The sequence below is a fragment of the Bos javanicus genome, chromosome 9 (assembly GCF_032452875.1).
Source record: "Bos javanicus breed banteng chromosome 9, ARS-OSU_banteng_1.0, whole genome shotgun sequence".
Taxonomy (NCBI): Eukaryota; Metazoa; Chordata; class Mammalia; order Artiodactyla; family Bovidae; genus Bos; species Bos javanicus.
In genome coordinates, this window is record NC_083876.1 from 43,244,178 (window position 1) to 43,265,947 (window position 21,770).

General features: G+C 43.2%; 1 long non-coding RNA gene across 1 annotated transcript in view; it reads left to right on the top strand.

Moving 5' to 3' along the window:
* The window catches only part of LOC133253888 (uncharacterized), a 154,355-nt gene that overhangs the window by 129,605 nt on the left and 2,980 nt on the right, over positions 1–21,770 (top strand). The window contains exon 3 of the long non-coding RNA XR_009738490.1: positions 17,715–17,800. This is a non-coding gene — a long non-coding RNA (uncharacterized LOC133253888). The remainder of the gene's footprint in view (positions 1–17,714; positions 17,801–21,770) is intronic.

Sequence of the window (21,770 nt, forward strand, 5' to 3'; positions counted from 1 at the left end):
GATTTTCAAAGGATTAGAAACCTAAATACACAAGGTAAGACTATAAAGCTAACAGGTGAAAAGTGTTGTAACCTGGAATGGATAACAACTTCTTAAATCAGATTTTGAAAGTGCAAACCACAAGGCAAAATGATTGATCCAGTTACATCAAAATTAAGGGTTTCTTTTAACGAGGCACCTCAGTTGAATTGAATTTAAGAGATAGGTGACAGATTGGGAGAAGAGATTTATAAGGTTTATGATGTCTAGAAGTAACAAAGGATATACATCTAGAACACACAAAGAACTCCCACAACTCCATTAGAAAAGAGAGTACACCAAAAGAAAAATGGGTTAAATATATAAATAGGCAACTTACAAAAGAGGAAACCCAAAGGCTGTTCAAGTATATGAAAGAAACTGCTTGTTAGTAACCAGAGCAATGTAAATTAATGCCAATTAAAGTAATGATGAGAGATCATTACTTTATGGTATTTGAAAGGAATTTAAGCTGTAAGGCATATAGCTACTAGCCTAGCATAGTTAGAAAGCTGGGTAGTGACAAGTATTGGCAAGGTGTGGGTACAGAGGTTCCTCTTGCTTCTGGTGGGAGAACAGGTTGGAGAATTATCTGGTAGTAGATAATTAAGTGCACAGATGCCTTATAACCCAGCAGTTCCCCTCTTGACATAGGTCTTTTAGAAATTCTCACACATGCCCATTAAAGGAACATGTAGAAGCAGGAGTCAGTCAGGATTGGGTAGCTTAAAGTTAATACAATTTGGGGAACTCTATTTAAGAAAAAGTACAAATTATGAATGTGAAATCGGGTACAGAGCTTTGAAGAGGCTTTGTGCAGGTGAGAAGTCACAATCAGCCCCGCTGTGAACTTTTCTCTGTACATAGACAGGTTCACCACAACGCTGTGGGCAAAGTGGGAAGTTGGAAACTTCCTGGCTAATTTTGTTATCACATCTATGAGCTCTTTGAACATGAACGTGAAGTCGCTCAGTTGTGTCTGACTCTTTACGACGCCATGGACTGTAGCCTACCAGACTCCTCTGTCCATGGTATTTTCCAGGCAATAGTACTGGAGTGGGTTGCCATTTCCTTCTCCAAGGGATCTTCCCAACCCAGGGGTCGAACCTGGATCTCCTGCATCATAGACAGACATTTTACCGTCTGAGCCACCAGGGAAGTCCCGAGTTCTTTGGGGGTAAAGAATAGGGGGTGTTATCTCAGCATTCTCTTTAACAGAAAGACATCTACCTAAACTTAAAAAAAATAATGCATTTCTCCAGTTATGAGGAACCAGATCCTCAGAAAGGCTCAAATAATCTCCTATCACTTAAGGCTGAGGGCCACTGGGTGTAAATATGCAAACAGACCTATAGAGTCAGGAAGTCCCCGTGCTCCTGTCATGGCAGGAATACTCAGTCATGCTTGTACAGAGAATATTTTGCAGTACTTTCCAACTAATTTCTTTTTAGAAATGCCTTTCTAAGTAAGGAAGAAGAGGCTCTGAGATTCCCCAGGGTGTGTTGGGGCTCCGTCCATCCATAGGCTGAGGGTCGTGGATGTGGCCCTAGGCAGCCTGCTAAGTTCGTCTGCCCCAGTTTTCTTGGAAGGGCAGTGGAAGCTAGAAACCCTGGGTCCTCTGAGAAGCACAGTACCAGTGGACAGGAAGAAGCTGGAGGGCATGGGCTTCCCCTAAGTGGAGTCTGGATGCGCCACTCCAAAGTACACCACTGTGGCATAAGGATTATCTTGAGCTGAAGACAATTGAGAAATAGCAGATGCTAAAACAAAGCTCTCTGCCCCCCATCTCCTTCTATTTGCCTGCAAGCAGCCTTAGATTCTTTACCACCAGGGACTCGTATCAGATCAGCTCAGTGACAACAGGAGAGGAATCCACTTACTAAAACAACACATCTTCTGTTAGTTTCCCCCATGTATTCACCTTCCCACAGGTTTGCTGCCCTTGGAAACCTAAAATCTATTTTCTTGTCTTTCTCTACAAATTTATTGTTCTTTGTTAAGATGCTATATAAGCCCAAGTTCTGACCATCCCTTTGAGTTATTCTTCACTGAATCTCTCTCTCCTGTGTGTGATGCACAAGGTGATGAATTCTGTTTGTTTTTCCCTTGTTAACCCATCTTTTGTCAGTCTAGTTTTCAGGGCCCCAGATGGACATCTAGGAGGATAGAGGAAAAAGCTTTTTCCTTGCCTACACTTGTTGTTTTTTTGCCACTAAGAAATGTCCAACTCTTTACGATCCCATGATCTGTAGCCAGCCAGGCTCCTCTGTCCATGGGATTTCCCAGGCAAGAATACTGGAGTGCGTTGTCATTTCCTTCTCCAGGGGTCTTTCCAACCCAGGGATTGAACCTGCATCTCTTGCATCTCCTGCATTGGTAGGTGGATTCTTTACCACTAATACCACCTAGGAAGGCCCTTGCCTATATTACCCACACACAAATAAAGAGTGAGGAGGAGATGGTGCAGGTATGTGAGTAAGAGTAACTGCAGAGGTGGGGACAGCCAAGATAAGACTAAATGATTCAGCAGGGACCAGGCTATGTTTCTGTGGCTGTGATTGGTGTGCACTTGGCCTATTTAACACCTAGAACAGATCCAGTTTTGTCCGTACTCATTTCAAAGCCAGACACTGCACTGTCCTTCTAACCTGTCCAGTCCGGGGCTTGGGAAGGTGTGTCTGGAAAGGCCCATCGGAAGGAGTGGAAAGTACACATCCCCATACTTATCCACTCTCCAGGGGGTGCCTGAGAAAACCAAGCACCAGATCCTGTCAAGATTTGGTGAGAGGGTAGATGGAGGTTTTTTAGAGCTTCTTCTTTGCCTCTTCAGAAGGATTTAAGTGGATTCCACTTGTTATGGTTTGAATGTTTGTGTCCCCCCAAAATTCATATGTTGATATTCTAAAGTTATTAGGAGATGAGGCAGCTGGGAGGTGATTAGGTCATGAGGAGAGAGCCCTCATGGATGGGATTAGGGCCCCCTCCACCATGTGAGGACATAGCAAGGAGACAGCCATCTGCAAACTAAAAGAGGGCTCACATCAGAACCCAGTCCTTCCAGCACCTGAGCTGGGATTTCCAGCTGCCGGAACTGCTGTTAGCAGCATGTTTCTGCTGCCTATAAGCCACCCAGTCTATGGTACTTTGTGACAGCAGCCTGAATGGATGAAGACACTATTGTAGCAAGGAGCATTCATGAAGGCTGTGCACGCGTGAGGGTAGGGGGCACATACAACTTGCCACCCAAAAAGCGTCTCTTTGGTATGCAGATTGTCTCAAGCTGAAAAGTTTTAAAAAGACTCAGAAAGAACCTTTGATCTTTCCCTTAACTGCATGAAAGAATGTAGGTAGACCAAGGACCCGGCCCTCTAACTACATTTTAATGTAGATAATTGGGGCTTCCCTGGTAGCTCAATGGTAAAGAATCTGCCTGCCAATGCATAAGGTGTGAGTTTGACCCCTGGGTCTGGAAGATCTCCTGGAGAAGGAAATGGCAACCCACTCCAGCATTCCTGCCTGAGAAATCCCATGAACAGAGGAGTCTGGTGGACTACAGTCCATGGGGTTGCAGAGAGTCAGACACGACTTAGTGACTAAACAACAGCAATGTAAATAGTTGCATTATGAGCTAGGTATGCAGAGAGGAAGGAATCTAGCAAAGTCTGTTTATTAAAATTTCTCTGTGTCCCATTGCCTCTGCCTGGCCCAGGAAACTTCTGTTTACCAAACGTGTGCTCTACCATCTCCAGGTGAATTGTCCTCCCTGGGAAGTCCCGAATCACTACCCTCAACTTTCTCTTTAATCTTTAGCTGAGAGTGGTATATAAGGCGCAGCTTCAGCCATTGTGGCAAATGACTCAGTTTTCCTGGGTCTCCCTCATGGATGCAGGCCATTAAAACTTCATGTGACTTTCTGTTCGTCTGTCTTGTGTCAGATGAGACCAGCCAGTAGAACTTGGAAGGGTAGAGGAAAATTCTTCCTCCCTGACAGCAGCCTGCAGTGGACCCAGTGGGCATGCATGCCCTGAGGCTAATAGGGATTGCTTGAGCATGTAACAGAGCACTGAGGAGGCAACCCTGGCCATCCTAGATGGGGTTCAGGACAGGGACCCATGGACACGGAGGAATGCGGTGCCTGGTTGGTGTGCAGGACAGCTGGTCCACTCTTGTTGAAGGGCTGTCAAGGTGTATTTTGAGTCTATGGTGTGTGTGTGTGTGTGTGTGCGCACGCTGGGAGGTAGTCACTGCTGCTTCAGCTCCCTGCACTCACCTCAGGCTCAGAGCACAAGGTCAGACAACCAAGCCCAGCTGCCACCTGCTGGTGCAGCTGAAGTGTCCAGTCAGGAGCTCAGTCTGCCAAGGAGAAGCTGAGCAGAGCTGGCCTGAGTTACCAGGGCCCAGAGAAGGGATGGGCTCTGGCTTAGGAGCTGAGGGCATTAACTGGTAACGTTTCACCTGGAAGATAACGTATCACGTACAGAATAGGAGAAACCCCAGGAGCCAAATTGGAAGAGAGCTATTTTGTGACCCCTTTGGGGAATTCCTGGCTGGGGCATGAACTGCATGGCCAAAATGGTGCAAGAACATGGAAGAGGAATGTGGGGTCGGGTTGGTGAGGTCCTTGAATTCTTGTGGGCTACAGAGTTTGGGCAATAAGAAGCAATGGAAGGTTTTGATAGAAAAGAAAGAGGGAATTAAGTGTTTTAGAACTATGACTCTGGAAGAGGGAGCATGGGGGAGTGGAGAATTGAATGGAAGCAGCAAGATCAGCAGATGTTCCTGGGAGAGGTACCCGGGACCTCAGCTGGGGAACAAGGATGAAAGGCCCAGATCCCCATCAAACTCAGTGTAGAAGAGATGAGAAAACAGACCAATATAATCAATCATCAGACAGAGCCATGGGGACTGTGGTTACCATCTTTCTAAATTCCATATATATGCGTTAGTATACTGTATTGGTGTTTTTCTTTCTGGCTTACTTCACTCTATATAATAAGACTCCAGTTTCATCCACCTCATTAGAACTGATTCAAATGTATTCTTGTTAATGGCTGAGTAATACTCCACTGTGTATATGTACCACAGCTTTCTTATCCATTCATCTGCTGATGGACATCTAGGTTGCTTCCATGTCCTGATTATTATAAACAGTGCTGCCCTGAACATTGGAACCCATGTCTCTTATGTCTCCTCTATTAGCAGGCAGGTTCTTTACCGCTGGCACCACCTAAAATTAACCTAGAAATTTTTACATACTTAGGTATGGGCAGGGTAGGAGGCTGGTCATAAGCCAAACTCATTTCTACATTTTTATATCAACAAATAGAAAAAAAAAACCCAAAACCTTGTTCTTCCATTTGCAAAAATCTTAGTGATGTCTTTGATTTTTTTCTTTCTCCTACAAATATTGGCCCATTCTCAACCTATATCCAGAACCTAACCACTTTTCACCACCTCTTCAGCTTCTGACATGGCCCGGGCCACCAGCATCTCTGGCCTGTGTCTGGGCTTTCACCCCCGTAGTCAGTGACTAGATGGAGCCTATTCCAATATATATGTCAGAGCATGACAGTTCTCAGGTCAAAAGTCCCCCAGAGGTCGCCCAAGTTTCCCAGAGTACAAGCCAAAGACCTTCCTACATACCCTCCTGCCCCCTCCCTCCAGTCGCCAGCCTGTTTTCCACTACCCTCCTCTCTCCAGTCTGCAAGGCCACACTGACTGCCTTGCTGTTCTTTGATCACTGTTCTTTGATTCCTACCTCAGGGGCTTTGTACCTGCTATTCCTTCTACTAGAACACTCCTCACCCCGGTAAACGCAGAGACAGTGTTGCTGCTTAAAGGCGAATGAGGCCTTCTCCTGCCACTTGGTGTAAGACAGCACCCTGTCCCCCTTACACCTCTTCATTTCTCTCCATAGCAGTTATCACAAAATATGATGTATATTTGTTTTCATATGTATTTCTTTTTTATCTTCCATTAAAATGTCAGTTCCATTAGATTAAGGACTTTGTCTTTTTTATTCACTGTTGGATCCTCTAGACACAACCGAGAACAATGTTTCCCAGGCAGGAGATGTTCAATAAATGGTTAAGGGAAAGAATGCTAGGACTTTGGAGGTTGTTGTCTGGTCTCAATTCAGAGAAGAGACTAGGCTGCCACACGTTTAGTGAGTGGGAAAGCTGGGACAAGAACCCAGGTCTCTTTTTCATTGCTCTTCCCTTTCCACAACTTTCTACTCAGCCATGAAAGCTCAAGACTGATATTTGATAAGTAAGATAATAGGGAATAGTACAGAACGTGTTTCTGAGTGTTTGGCCAAATAAAACTATGCTGCTCTTTTAATCTACTAACTTATTGTCCAAAACAAATGTCAGCAATGAGTAGAAGAGGGTGAGGCATGAATTACTGTAATTGATAAAAACAGCAGGTTACTGATCAAGTGAGTCATTGTCCTGCACCAGGGAACAATGGTCTGAGTTGTCTGCAAAGGAAAATGACTCTGGGAAAGAACTTGATTTGTTCCCTTGATGAACAGGTGATGGAAGGATCTGCTCAATGGCTCCTTTTACCTGAGCGGTGGCTCTATAAACTGCTATTAATATGCTCAGTGTCTACCGTGCAAAGCTCAGAAAGGGAATTGCTCCTCTACGGAGTGGCTTGGGCTCCTTTTGCAGAGAGGATGCCTGTGGAGAAGACTGTTTTGTCCACCCCACACCCACCCCTCTCCAATCCCTTCCTCTGTCCCATCCCTCACCATCCTTTGTAGCAAAGTCTGCTTTACTAAGACAATTTAATTAAGCTAAAACAACTTCCTAGGTCCCTGGGCCGTTTCTTTCCCCATCGTGTCTTCACATGCCTTTCTTCCTCTGTACTCCATTCAAATACATTTTCCATAATGGCTAAACATGGAGCTGGGATGCAAACTCAAAAAGCATGGTGTTATTTTATTTGCATATTTCCATAATTTCTCCAGCAGTACGATGGATGAGAGTAGTGGAGGGCTTTCAGATGTCCAATTTGCAGATAGGATGTGTCAGAAAGTCATCTCTTAGGTAATTTAAAATAATTCATTATAAACACTGCGATGCACATGTATAAATTAGCTCTAATTTTCACGCTAGGGATTATGGATAGCATGTGAAGAAAACTAATCAGGAAATCACCATCCAGAAGTGGTTATGTAAACACTGTAAATAGTGTTATAAAAATCTATTCCAGAGAGTCAACTAGCCTAGGTGATGTAAAATAGACTTTTTTAATTGGCTAAATGAAGAGAGTTCAGGCTTTGAGTTTGGATAGAAGACCGATAGGTCCCACCATCCTTCCATGGGAAGAGGGTATCTTTCCGACAAGCCCACGGGCCTTACATGTTGGGGCAGTGCTCCAGTCCAGAAATCCATCTGGCTCTGCCTCCTTCTACTGCCTGGGGACTCTGCTGCCAGATACCCTGAGAAGCTCAGCTGAGCAGCTGTCAGAACATTGGGATGTCTGCTTGCTTCTTTTCATGTAAGGTGCTTGTTAATATCTAAGTGTGGGGACTTGGCTGAGATTAAAGGAAGGATATGATGGTGATTTTTGTGCCTGATTGGGCTTCCCTGGTGGCTCAGACAGTAAAGAGTCTGCCTGCCAATGCAGGAGACCTGGGTTTGATCCCCAGGTCAGGAAGATTCCCTAGAGAAGCTAAAATAGCTACCCACTCCAATATTCTTGCCTGGAGAATTTCATGGACAGAGAAGCCTGGTGGGTTGTAGTCCATGGGGTCACTAACAGTCAGCTGAGTGACTCACACTTTCACCTTTTCCACTTTGTGCCTGCTTGATAAGGAAGGTTGTTTTTGTTTTTAATAAATTTAAGTATTTATTCCTTCATTTGTAAAGTAATTTAAAAAATTGAGATGTAATTGACACTATGTAAGTTTTAGGTGTATAATATCATGGTTCGATATTTGTGTGTTAATGAAGGTTTGCATGTGTGGCAGAAACTGGCCTAAGAACGACTTTCACCATGACGACCTGCTTGGAGGTGAGATGGTGGGGGAAAGGATACCCTCCTCTAACCCCACGTACTTAGCAATATTTACCACAGGGATGTGATAATTTCCAAGTGGTCAAATGGCTTGGGTCTATTTGCAACCCACATCTTCAGCCATGTTTACAGTTGTTCTTGATGAAGGTAAAAGTAAACAAGTCCTACTGACTAGTGGAGAGCAGCGGGAGGAAACAGTCTCCCTCAGATTTGTCTGTTGATCTACTTAAGGATTCTGACACTTCAGACTTCTTGGTGCCTTTCATGTCCCTCATCTGGGACATGGTGGACACAAAATGATGGGACTTGGGTTCTCCAAGGTAATGAATGCTATTTAATGAAGGTGAATTCTTTCAATGGTAAATAAGTCAGGCTTGGGGAGTTCAGGACAAAGGATCAAAATATTATTTTTAAATGTGATTTTTGGCATAGAGGCCATTGGTACCTGAGGCTAGGAGAGAGCTACAGAAGGAAGATAATGAGATGAACCTTCAAACTGTAGCATCCTCACAGAAAATGGTCCTCCTGGCCAAGGCAGTCCCCTGGCTGAGGCATTCCCCTACACACATGGTTTGGGTTGATGAAGGGTGATTCCCAGAAGGCAAGTGATAGTCCTTCAGAAGAGGTCAGGTCTTCAAGGACCAGATGCAGAAGGGCATCCTTAATTACAGACTGAGAGGGGTGGTGTCCATGCAGACTGAGTGAAGCATTTCTACTGATCCAGATGATTCTAAAACACAGAGGGATGTTACCTTTGCCATTATATTATTGTTGGGTGGGCCTCCCCCAAAGCACACTTCCCAAGAGTCCAGTGCTGTTGTGCCCCAGCAATTCTCTCTTCTGGTCTGGTAAAGGCATGGAGGGAATGGTCGCTACAGGCAGCTTTGTCTTTTTTTCAGTTTGAAACACTGGGGGCAGATGAGTTGACATAAAACAAACATAAGTACATATTAACTTCAAAGATGGAAAATACCATGTACACTAAATTCCATAACCTGCCAGGAAGGAAATTATTCACACTGGCCTAATTTTATTTCAGACCTACCTACCATTGTGTAGAATAAAAATGTTGGTGATTGACCTTATAATTGAATACTTTTATTAGAAAACAATTTTTAAATGATAATATATTGCAGAATGGAACATGCCTTGTCCCAATTACATATTTTACTAGTAACTGATAATTATGGATAGTGGATGGCCACTTGGTAGAGAATTAAAATCTTTTTAAGGAGAACAGTATAGAATCAGCCATTTTTTGGTCTTTAATTTCTTGGTCTTTTATTTTATTATTATTACTCAGTTATCATTATTAAACATTGGTTTTTTTACTTTCTTGTTTTCATGCATTAACTCAACCTAGTTTGTGTCTAACTTTCTGGTGAAATGCATTATTATTTCACAACAGCTTTCTGGTTCATTTTATTTTAGATGCTACATTGAAAAGTAGAGATCAAAGGAATCTTGGCCATCATTCAATCCAATCCCCTCACTTCAAAGATGAAGAAACTGGTATCAAACAAACTGATACAGCTTATCAAAGGTTGCGAAGCTGGTTAGGGACAAAGATGTATTTAGAACCAAAATCTCATGACTCCTGGGCCAGGGCTCCTTCTGCATACTGCTCCCAGTCTCCCTGTCCATTCCTTTTTAAAAAATGCTCATTCTTGTCATTCGAGTGAATTTAGACCTTTCAACAATTTTTGTGTCAAGATGGAATTTTGTTCATCCCTACCCCTTGCCTTTTCTCCTCTCATACCTTGGAGGATCTTTGGGAGACTTTAAAAGGAGATTTTTAAAAATTTTGTTATGCCTTAAAAAAAGTCAGGGGAGTGAGATAGCCAACTTAAGCAAGATTTGTTTGTTTTGTAGATGCTTCAGTTTGAAAAATCTGAATGACACAAAGGGATTTATTTATTTGTTTAATTAATTTATTTAAATTGAAGTATAGTTGATTTGCAATGTTAACTGCTACACAGCAAAGTGATTCAGATATATATATATATATATATATATATATATATACACACATACTTTCTTTTTTATGTTTTTTCCATTATGGCTTATCATAGGATATTGAATATACTTCTCTGTTCTAAACAGTAAAACCTTGTTTATCCATTCTATATATAAAAGCTTATATCTGCTGCTCCCAAACTCCCACTCTACCCCTCCACCAAACCCCTCTCCCTTGGCAACCCACCAGTCTGATATCTAAGTCTGTGATTCTGTTTCTGTTGAAAGAAACAAAGATTTTAAGATCAGCTAAGGCTCCCAGGTTGGAAACCAGGACACTCAGGTAGGATCTTGAGGTCAGGCAGAAAAAGGGATGCTAGAGGTGGAGTTATGGAAGAAAAACTGGAAAGACAGAAGGGTGTTGGCTACACATCCAAGGAGGACCCTGTGTGGATTGATCAGAGAGATTTGGCACCATCCTTTAGACTCCATGTTATTGGGTGATCTGCTAATGGTAGGACTCTCTGTTTGGTGGTAGGCTCTATGTATACAGTTGTGAACCCAATGAAAATGTAGGCATATTATCAAGGTTGGGTTTTAATAATACTACTCTGCTATTTGGAATCCTGTCCCACTCCAGCTAATCTGGGCTTTCCTAAAATAGCTCTTATTATTACTGTGTCAAGCTGTTCCATAGGGCATCTGCTAAAGGAGGGCGTGGAGAACTGTACAGGATGCACAACTAGAGTGATGCTTGAGACATTTAATTTCTTTTTTTCTCATCCCACCCCTACCTGCTGACTTTTAGACCATTTCATCTTATATGAGCATAACGTAGTAGAAAGGTTATAGCCTTTGGCTTTAGACAGATCCAAATTCTCATCTCATTATTTCCTAGTTGAAGACAAAGTTTCTTTAATTACCCAAATCTCAATTTTCTTATTTCCAAAGTGACAGTATTGATGTATACTTTGTAGGGTTGTTGTGAGAATTAAATAATATAGGTAACTGTATTGGTTCAGACGGTAAAGAATCCACCTGCAATGATGGAGACCTGGGTTCGATCTCTGGGTTGGAAAGATCCCCTGGAGGAAGGCAAGGCAACCCACTCCAGTATTCTAGAGAATCCCCGTGGACAGAGGAGCCTGGAAGGCTATAGTCCATGGGGTCACAAAGAGTTGGACATGACTGAGCAGCTAAGCATAGCACAGCACATGGCCAGCCCACTGACGATGGCTGTTCTCTTGCTCTGTGCGCATTCCCTGCGAGATCAGTCCCTACTTCACCTATACCCAACTCACATGACTGTCCCATCCTCTTAATCATAAGGCTTAATCAGTACCTACCTGTGTGCTTACCCCCTGCGCCAGCCACTAGTTTCCCTGGTAACTAATGAGCCAACTTGATATCAATTTCCCCTATAAATGTTAGCCTCCTCCTCCCCTTAGTGGCAAAGATTCCTTCTTGTAGCCATAATGATGGGGTGTCGCTCCAGGACTTTGCTTCAGATTTGTAAGACCCCCTAACCAATAAATTGTTGATGTCTCTATCTCTGGGCTCTTTCTTGGGTCTTGCAGCTGGGAAATTACAGGGCTTGCAGGTCTGTGGGGGTGCTGCTGCTCTTGCTAAGTCACTTTAGTCGTGTCCGACTCTGTGCGACCCCATAGATGGCAGCCCACCAGGCTTCCCTGTCCCTGGGATTCTCCAGGCAAGAACACTGGAGTGGGTTGCCATTTCCTTCTCCAATGTGTGAAAGTGAAAAGTGAAAGTGAAGTCGCTTAGTCATGTCCGACTCTTCGCAACCCCATGGACTGCAGCCTACCAGGCTCCTCCGTCCATGGGATTTTCTAGGCAAGAGTACTGGAGTGGCTTGCCATTGCCTTCTCTGCTGTGGGGTGCAGCTCACAGTAACACACTGAGACAGTGCTTGGCACCCTGTTGTCGATGAGTGGTGACTTATTTCTCTGGCACTACTGAGAAGAGACAAGAGGGAAATGAATGTCTGGGGCTGTGGGCAGGAAGTGGAAGGAGATCTTTTAAAAGCGGGGGGGGGGGGTGGTGGTTGGGAGATGGTCGGGATGCCTGGTAGGAATAATGAGTTGACAAGAAGAAGGATGGATGGAGAGATGAAAAGAAGGATAGGAAAAAAAGAGGGATAAGGTAGAGAAAACAGACAAGAGCCCCAGGAAAAATAGTAAAAGATGTCTCTGAGCAGGTACTGAAGGTGTTTTTATAGCCCTTATACTGAAAGTGTTCTAGGACCTGCAGCATGAGCCTCACCAGGGAGCTTGTTAGAAATGCAGAGTTTCAGGCCCCTCCACAGACCTTCTGATTCAGAATTTACATTTTAAGAAGATCCCAGTATCCACTAAATCTGTTGATGGTGTTTTCATCTGCTGAAGGTAAAGCAGATTCAAATCACCAGGAAGGTCCTGGGGCTCTGTGATCTCTGAATTTACCAGGAAGACGTCCCCATCAAATGGGTGGGATCCAGGACGTGACACTCCCCTTGGCACTCTGCTCTGGACAGAAGTGCTCCAAGCCAGACTCAGGCTGGAGGTTCCCAGGGGTTCTTCAAACTTCTCATCTGGATCCAGAGTAACAGGTGTGGAGGAACTAGGAAGTGGAATGGTTAACCGCCTGCACGACAGGCATGCTGCCACCTGCCTCTTCCTGCTCCCCTTCCTTGCCTCTGAGCAATGGAAGCACTTGTCTGTGCCCTGCATAGAGTGTCTTCATTGCAGGTGCCTGGGAAATCTGGACTCATGCCCTGGGACAGCCACTTCCCTGTTCCCTGACATATCATAAAGCCTTCATATTGTGATGTTAGGGGCCCAGGGTTTCCCAGTGCAGTGGGGTCTTGACTATAACTTTCTGGTGACATTGTATTGCCGCCCCCCCACACACACCCCTCACTGCTGCCAAGTCAGTAGGCAGGCAGCTGATGAAAAAAAAAAGAGAAGTTGCTGGATATAAAAAAGTGTTGCATCTGGGGCCAACAAGAGAGTACCTCCCCCATCAAAACAGGGGCAGCTCTACTCAGACCCGCCGGCTGTCAGGGCCCAGAGTGGCCAGATGATCTTTATTCCAAGAAAAGCTAGGAAGTCCAGACTTTCATGTCAAAACCTTCGATTTTAAAGTTTGACAGTGAATTCATTTTTCTAAACCCTGCTGCTCATACAAAAGACATCTGAGGGCTAGATGCAACTCCCAGGCTGCCACTGCACCACATCCTTCCTGAGTCTTTTAAGGAGAATTGAAATTTTCACCGGACTGGAAATAGGCAAAGAAGACAAAGACTCTTGAATTGCTGCCTGCCCCAGTGTGGTAGGCCCTGGTGATACCTGCCTGACGAGGCTGAGGATGCTGATTTACCTTTCCAGGTGGACACAGTTTGAATGAAATATGGCTGTCGTACCCTTTTCATGGCAACTAGAAACAAAAATACCAAACATTCAATAAGTTATGTATAATGGGAAGGAGAGACTATCATAATTAGTTGATTAATCATTGTCAGCCTCTTGTCATGTGCTGATACATGAGTAAATTATGTTCGGAGTATTGATTGCATCCAAGCTAGAATTCCTTTGAGGCTGTCACCTGAAGGACACTGTGACCACAGAGGTCCACCTCAAGTTACTGCCTTTTGCAAAGTGATAATGGGGTGCACAGCCATGTGTAATTTAAGCTCATCTTCCTACAGGCAATGGGTGGTTATGGCCACACTGCTGAAGCTGTATTGCTTTCAGCTTTAATGGGAACCTTTATTGAAACAGAAACCTAATACCATTTAGGTTAATAATATGCCCACTTAATCTTCCTTTCCAGAACTAGCCTGATCTTTAAACTTTCTGAGGGGAGACTGGCAGTGATTCCTCCTTGCAGATAGGTATCTCATCAGATAAAGAAGGGTTGGGAAAAATGTTTTTATTGTACATCATTTTGATTGCTTTTTTCATAGTGAAAGTGCAGTAGTTCTCTCTTATCTCTGAATGCAGTGCTGGTAAAATCAGGGTGTGTTTGTTTCCCAGAAGGAAATTCAGGAATGGGATAAGCTTGTATTCAGGTATTGAACCAGGACTACAGCTATTCATTCCAACTCTGTTCTTTTAATCAGGGCTCCCCCTAGGTGATTAATGGCTATGAAAATAAAGTATGAGGGCTGAAGGGGAGTCCTGGGAATATGACCAACTGGATGCAACTTTCATCTTTCCTACTCTCAAACACTAAATTTCTTCCTCTTGGGAGCCAAACAGCTGCTAACTCCTGTGGTTGGCTGGGTGCAGGTGAGGCCTTGGGCTTTGGTGGGTTCCAAGTAGAGAAAATTGTGAGGTTCCTTCTCCCAGTGGGCTGGCTATGCAGGTGCCTGAGAATGATGTCAAAGGCCAGGAGGGAGGAATGGAAGGCAGCAAATACTGAGAAGAGTTGGGTGACTGGGGATCAAGTCAACATAGGCCAAGTGTGACTGCACTGGGCTTCCTACCCCAAGAGGCTGCAGAGGAGCCGAATGGGGACTGGCTCCTCTACCCTGCAGTTGGAGCCGTGTGAGGAGTCTGCAGGGAGGGGATTTCCCAAAGCTTCTGTAAGTCAGCCTGTGAGACTGAGATGGCTTTACCTTCTGTCATCTGTGGGGCTCTCATCACTGGGACTCATAAACCACCATGTCTGAGATGTAAAGAACCCACACAGAAAAACACCATCTAAAAGGGGCCAGCAGCCAAAGAGAAAAAGCGAAATACATACCCAGCAAGGTAACTTTGTGAGAGGAGTGTTTGAGTCAGGGAAGAGCAGGGACATGAGCTTCCTTGACAAAATAGCAACTTTTGATGTGTGGACAGAGAGGGAGAAAAAAATAAGACTTTGAAAGCCTAAAGAAGGAAGATGGAAATCAAACCGTTCATCTTTAGCAGAGTGAGGGGGATTCAGAAGAGATATGAAGCATCTCTGTGGGGAAATGGGATTTCCTGGTGGCTCAGAGGGTAAAGCATCTGCCCGAAATGCGGGAGACCCAGGTTCGATCCCTGGGTCAGGAAGATCCCCTGGAGAAGGAAATGGCAACCCACTCCATACTCTTGCCTAGAAAATTCCACGGATGGAGGAGCCTAATAGGCTATAGTCCATGGGGTCACAAAGAGTCGGACACCACTGAGCAACTTCACTTGTTGTTGTTGTTGTGGGGAAATGGTGCCAAATTGGTGAGGAAAATAATACCTTGTTTTCATAAAAAAGAATAAGTAAAAATTTATATATGAAGCAGTTAGGTTTCCAGGTCTCCTCTCTTGCCTCAGCAAGGAGTAGGATCCCTTGGTCCAGGTCGTCTTCTGTGCCATACCTCGCAGAACGCTAGCATTCATGCTTATCCCTCTCATATACGTGTGTACGTGTATAGATATAGGAATAGATTTTTAAGATTCTTTTCTATTATAGGTTGTTACAAGATGTGGAATATAGTTTCCTGTGCTGTACAGTAAATACTTGTTGTTTATCTGTTTTATGTATAGTAGGGTTTATCTGTTAATCCCAGATCCCTAATTCATCCCTCCTTCTTTGCTCCCTTTGATAACCATAAATTTGTTTTTTGTTTTTTTTTTAATGTATATAGTGCCTCACTTTTAAATAAAAGCAGACAATCAAGGGTCACCAGATCTGTGAGAAAATCTAATATGAAAGGCAGAGACCAAAAAGAAAGACAGTTGGAAAAAAGTATAGGCAACAGAAGAAAACTTAAAAAACCCTCAATGTCTCTGGAGAGAAAAGGTATTATATTCAAGAAACAAAAGAAGCAATTGAATAGTAACATTTAGAGAACAATTTATAGATATATATTTTTTGTTGAAGTATAGTTGATTTATAATATTGTGTTACTTTCTGCTCTATAGCTAAGTGGTTCATTCTTCTCTTAAATATTCTTTTCCATTATGGGTTGTCATAGGATACTGAAAATAGTTCTCTGAGCTACACAGTAGGACCTTGTTGTTTATCCATTCCATAAATAATAGCTTACATCTGCTAACTTCAACGATCCACTCCATCCCTCTCCCTTGTCAATCACAAGTCTGTTCTAATAGAGATATAGTTTTAATTGGAGATTAAAAATAGGATAGCAAAAGGGAATAATTCAAGAGAAGAATTAGAGGAAATGTCAATATTAGCAAAAAAGAAATACAGGATTCTCAGTTTAATTTTAATTTCAGATTCAAACAACATTTTTTTTTAGTATAAATATGTCCCATGCAATGCTTAGTTTGCCTGAAATTAAAATTTACCTGCGTATCTTATACTTTATCTAGTTACCCCAATTGGAAGGCAAATTTGATGAAATTTCCAAGAAAATATAACCAGAGAGAGAGGAGATAATACATTCAAAGATCAGTTGAGGAAATCCAATATTTGAATGATAAGGGAGTTCCATAAATAGAGAACAGAAACAGAGCAAATAAATTATCAAGTTCAGCGAACTGATTGAGAGAGTCTACCCAGGGCCAAGCACAAGAATGAAAAATCTCCGACGAAATGCGTTATTATGAAATTGCATAGCACTTAGGATAAAGCAGTGAAAAAGATCAAGCCACATACAAAGAATCAGGAATGAAAATGGCAAAAATTTTCTACAGAAAACAATGGAGTAATGCCTTCTGAATTCTCAGAGAAAACTTATCTCGGGTCTATAATTCTACACCCTAGCCAAATAGACCATCAGTTTTGAAGACAGAATACGATTTTTTTTCTGGAATCTTTAAAAACAGCTTAACTTCTATGTATCCCTTCTTCAATAGACATATAAAGCCTTTGGGGGATGTGCTCCATCAAAATGTGAGAGTTAAGCCAAAAAGAAGCTGAAGACCCCAGGAGAGAGAGGCAGGCAATCCCTAAAACGATAAAAGAGGCTAACCTTAGGAAGATCGCTGAACATAGATTTATGTGTATATATATATTCTTTTCCAGATTCTTTTCCATTATAAGATATTGATTATATCTTATAGTCATTAGATTATTAGATTATAGTCTTAAGTCATTATAGTCTTATAGTTATTATGAGATATTGACTATAGTTCCCTGTGCTCTACTGTAGGTCCTTGTGGTTTCTCTATTTTATATATAGTAGTTTGCATCTGCTAATTCCAAATCTCCTAATTGATCCCTGTCCCCTCCTTTCCCCTTTGGTAACCATAAGTTTGTTTTTCTATATCTGTGAGTCTATTTTTATTTTGTAAAATAGTTCATTGAGAGCATTTTGGGGGGATCCACTTATAAGTGATATATTTGTCCTTCTATGTCTGACTTATTCACTTAGTATGATAATCTCTAGATCCATCCATGTTGCTGGAAATGGCATTACTTCATTCTTTTTATGGCTGAGTACTATGCCATTGTATGTATATCAATGTATGTATATACATTGTATGTGTATCACATCTTCTTTATCCATTCATCTATTGATGAACTTTTAAGTCCTACAAATATTTTAAAATAAAATTTAACAGACATTCCTAACAAAGTAAATTAGAAAGAATAAAAATAACAAGATTTATAAAAGTGATAAAATGTATTAAAGACTCCCAAAATGTAAGAACAAATATCATCCTTAATGACAAAAGGAGAATGGTAGGAGATTTGGTCTTGAGAGGTAGCAGCTTGGTCTTGAGCAGCTTCTACATAATAACGAACTATTATTTGCCTGTGAAATTAAGAAATTTAAACTATGTATTTCCTAGAATCCCCAGAATATGAAGGACTATCTGCATTAGAAGCACTTGTTTTAGTGTCCCAGGAGTATCTACATTTCAAACAAGAGCCCCAGGTAAGTCTTTTCTGGATTAACTTAAAAAAATTTTTTTTTTGCTTTTAAAAATGTTTTACTGAGATATTTTACATACCATAGAATTTGCCCATTTAAAGTGTACAATTCAATGAACTTTAGTATATTTACAAAGTTATATAATCATCTACTGTAATCTAATGTTAGAACATCTCCATCACTCCTAAAATAAATTTGTCAATCGCAATCTCTCAATTCATCCCACCCTACCCCTTTCCCCCTTTGGTAACTAACTATTCATTTGTTCTCTACATCTGTGTCTCTATTTCTGTTTTGCAAATAAGATTATCTATACCACTTTTCTGGAGAGGGCAATGGCACCCCACTCCAGTACTCTTGCCTGGAAAATCCATGGACAGAGGAGCCTGGTAGGCTGCAGTCCATGGGGTCGCTAAGAGTCGGGAACGACTGAGCGACTTCACTTTCACTTTTCACTTTCATGCATTAGAGAAGGAAATGGCAGCCCACTCCAGTGTTCTTGCCTAGAGAATCCCAGGGATGGGGGAGCCTGGTGGGCTGCCGTCTATGGGGTCACACAGAGTCGGACACGACTGAAGCGACTTAGCAGCAGCAGCAGCAGCATACCACTTTTCATGGGTTTCCTAGGTGGCACCAGAAGTAAAAAATCCACCTACCAATGTAGCAGATGAAGGAGATGTGGGTTGGATACCCAGGTTGGGAAGATCCCTGGAGAAGGGAATGGCTACCCTCACCAGTATTCTTACCTAGAAAATTCCATGGACAGAGAAGCCTGGTAGGCTATAGTCCATGGGGTCACAAAGAGTTAGACATGACTGAACACACATACACAATTACTATTTTTCTAGATTCAACACTTATTCATGATAAAAACTGTCCATCAATTAAGAATTTTTAAAAACTTTCTAAATTTGATAAAGGCTGTATATTTAAAGCACTGTTAATGTAAATAAAACTATTAAGCACTTAAAAAAAAAGAAATTTGTGCCCATTAATCACTCCCTATTCCCACCTCTAGCCTAGGCAGCTACTAAGTTTCCTTTCCCTATATATTTGCCTTTTAGGATATTTCATATAAATAGAATCATACAATAGGTGTTATTTTGTGTCTGGCTTTTTTCACTGAGCACACTTTTGAGGCCATAGATCATCTTGGAGAACTGCTACTTAGGACAACAGAGGTTACCAGAGGGTTCAAACTGAGAAGCAACAAAATCAGATTTTCAAAGACCTCCTTCTTCCTCTTCTCCCAGCCAGTTCACCCATCCCCATGTTGTTACAGCAGGGTCTCAGTCAGCACGCTAAGTCAACCACACCACACTTTCCCTATGGAAAAGTTGGGTTACATTGCCATTCAATGCCAGAAAAGTTACTGGCAGTGGCCTTGGTTCCTGGAGCATCAGGCTTCATCTAATTCACAGTAAACAGCAAGATAATATCTTCCTGGGACAGGGAGAGAAAAAAAACGCTGAGTCGTGTCTGCAAATCTGAGCTGGTCTATCTTGGTTTTGAAAGTTTTGTTTTTTAAAATCCCATAATAGCAAAACCTGGAAGAGCTCTCAGAGGTGGAGTATCATTTTTACAAGTGCTAGAGGAGTCATCTGGAGAAAGCAATGGCACCCTACTCCAGTACTCTTGCCTGGAGAAGCCCATGGATGGAGGAGCCTGGCGGGCTACAGTCCATGGGGTTGCTAAGAGTCAGACACGACTGAGCGACTTCACTTTCACTTTTCACTTTCACGCATTGGAGAAGGAAATGGCAACCCACTCCAGTGTTCTTGCCTGGAGAATCCCAGGGATGGGGGAGCCTGGTGGGCTGCCATCTATGGGGTCGCACAGAGTCGGACACGACTGAAGCGACTTAGCAGCAGCAGAGGAGTCATCAGGGCAGGGGGAGTCCTCCAGGTGGGTCTCAGAGCTCAGTAGCAGCAGTTTTCATTCAGAATTGGGTGACATAGGAAATGGGCCATCTCTAGAGATCTGGGGAGCAACAACCCTAGAGAGCCACAGGGTATCTCAGGAAACTGAAATAACAATGAAAACAAACCATCTTTCTGATCAGTTGGTTCCACAGAGAGTAAAGGAAATGACCAAGGGACCTTAGTGAAGCCTTCCCCTGCCCTGGGAGACTATTTTAAACAGTGGTTCTGAAGCTTAGCCTGTGTCAAATGACCTGGAGGTATGGTAAACCCTGATCCCTGAGCCCCATCCGAGTTTCCGACTTAGCAGATCTGGGGGCAGCTGGAGATTTGGCATCTCTAATAAGTTCCCATGTGTTTCTGAGACTTTGGAAATGACTGCCCTGTAGTAGGAAAAATCAATCCGCTCAGCAACTCTTTTTTTTTTCTTTTTTGACCTTATGCCCCTACTGAAAGGGAAAACTATGGATGTCAATGGGCTGCAGGTTGGGGTCACACTCAGAGGTCTGTGGGGCTGTAATAAAACACTCCTTTTGAGGCCAAGGAACAGACTTGGGCCTACTTGGACCTAGGCACTTATTTACATCAATCAAACCACAAATATCTGATGGGTGACTATTGTAATTATAGCTACCATTTATTAAGCACTATCTTTACTCCAGGTACTCCATAGACATTTAATCTTCACAGCAGCCCTATGGCTCCCTCCACACTGAGCCTGCCAGGCATATCCTAGGGCCCCAGGGCCTTGACACAGGCCAGTCCCTTGACCTGAAATGTGCTTCTCTCACATAGCTCTCTCCTCTGTCTGTTCAGGTCTTCATACAAACAGCATCTTGTCAGAGGGGCCTTCCCTGGCCACCCTCTCTAGAATCTCACCTGCCACCCCTGCCTCCAACTTCCATCTCCCCCTTCACCGCCTTATTTTCTCTCCTGAGCAGTCAGTCATCACTAACATTCTATATAGTTGGCTTGTTTTGTTTATTATCTGCTTCCCTCATTAGCACATACGTACCAGGGCAGGGATTGTGTTCCTGTTGTTTCTTCAGGGCGAACTATCTGGAACATAGTTAACAGTCCATGCATACCTATAAAATGAACAAATGAAACCTTCAGAGGGCCACGCCTTACTTTGTAGGGACGTGCAGAATTTGGTAATGTGATGATTAGAGCCTATCATTTAAAAAGCTTTTGTGAGTGCCGAATTGCTTTAGTTGTGTCTGACTCTACAACCTTATGGCTGGAAGCCCGCCAGGCTCCTCAGTCCCTGAGATTCTCCAGGCAAGAATACTGGAGTGGATTGCCATGCCCTCCTCCAGGGGATCTTCCTGACCCAGGGATCAAACCCATGTCTCTGACATCTCCTGCATTGGCAGCAGGTTCTTTACTACTAGTGCCATGTGCAAAGCCCCAAAAAGCCTTCACACTGGCATTATTTCATTGGTGCTGTTTAAAGGCAAGGGAGGAAAATAAGTAGAAATTAGAACAAAGAGAGGATGGGGACTGGGGTTAGGGGTGGGAGATGGCTGGGCAGAGTGGAAGCATGGGCAGTGACACCTCTCACTTTGGCACTGAGGGGAGCTGCCCCTCATGTCTCCTGCCCAGGGGGGCTCTGAGTAGGTGGGTGTCTCCCCGGGACTCTTAATTGGGGCAGAAAATAGCTGCTGTAGTCAGCAAGCATGAAACACCCTGTCCAAGCCAGTTGCTGAAAAGCAGGATTGGTTTCTGAAGTGACAAAGCAGGGTTAGTTGAAAAGTTCAGTTCAGTTCAGTTCAGTCACTCAGTCGTGTCCGACTCTTTGCGACCCCATGAATCGCAGCACGCCAGGCCTCCCTGTCCATCACCAACTCCCGGAGTTCACTCAAACTCATGTCCATCGAGTCAGTGATGCCATCCAGCCATCTTATCCTCTGTCGTCCCCTTCTCTTCCTGCCCTCAATCCCTCCCAGCATCAGGGTCTTTTCCAATGAGCCAACTCTTCACATAAGGTGGCCAAAGTATTGGAGTTTCAACTTCAGCATCAGTCCTTCCAATGAACACCCAGGACTCATCTC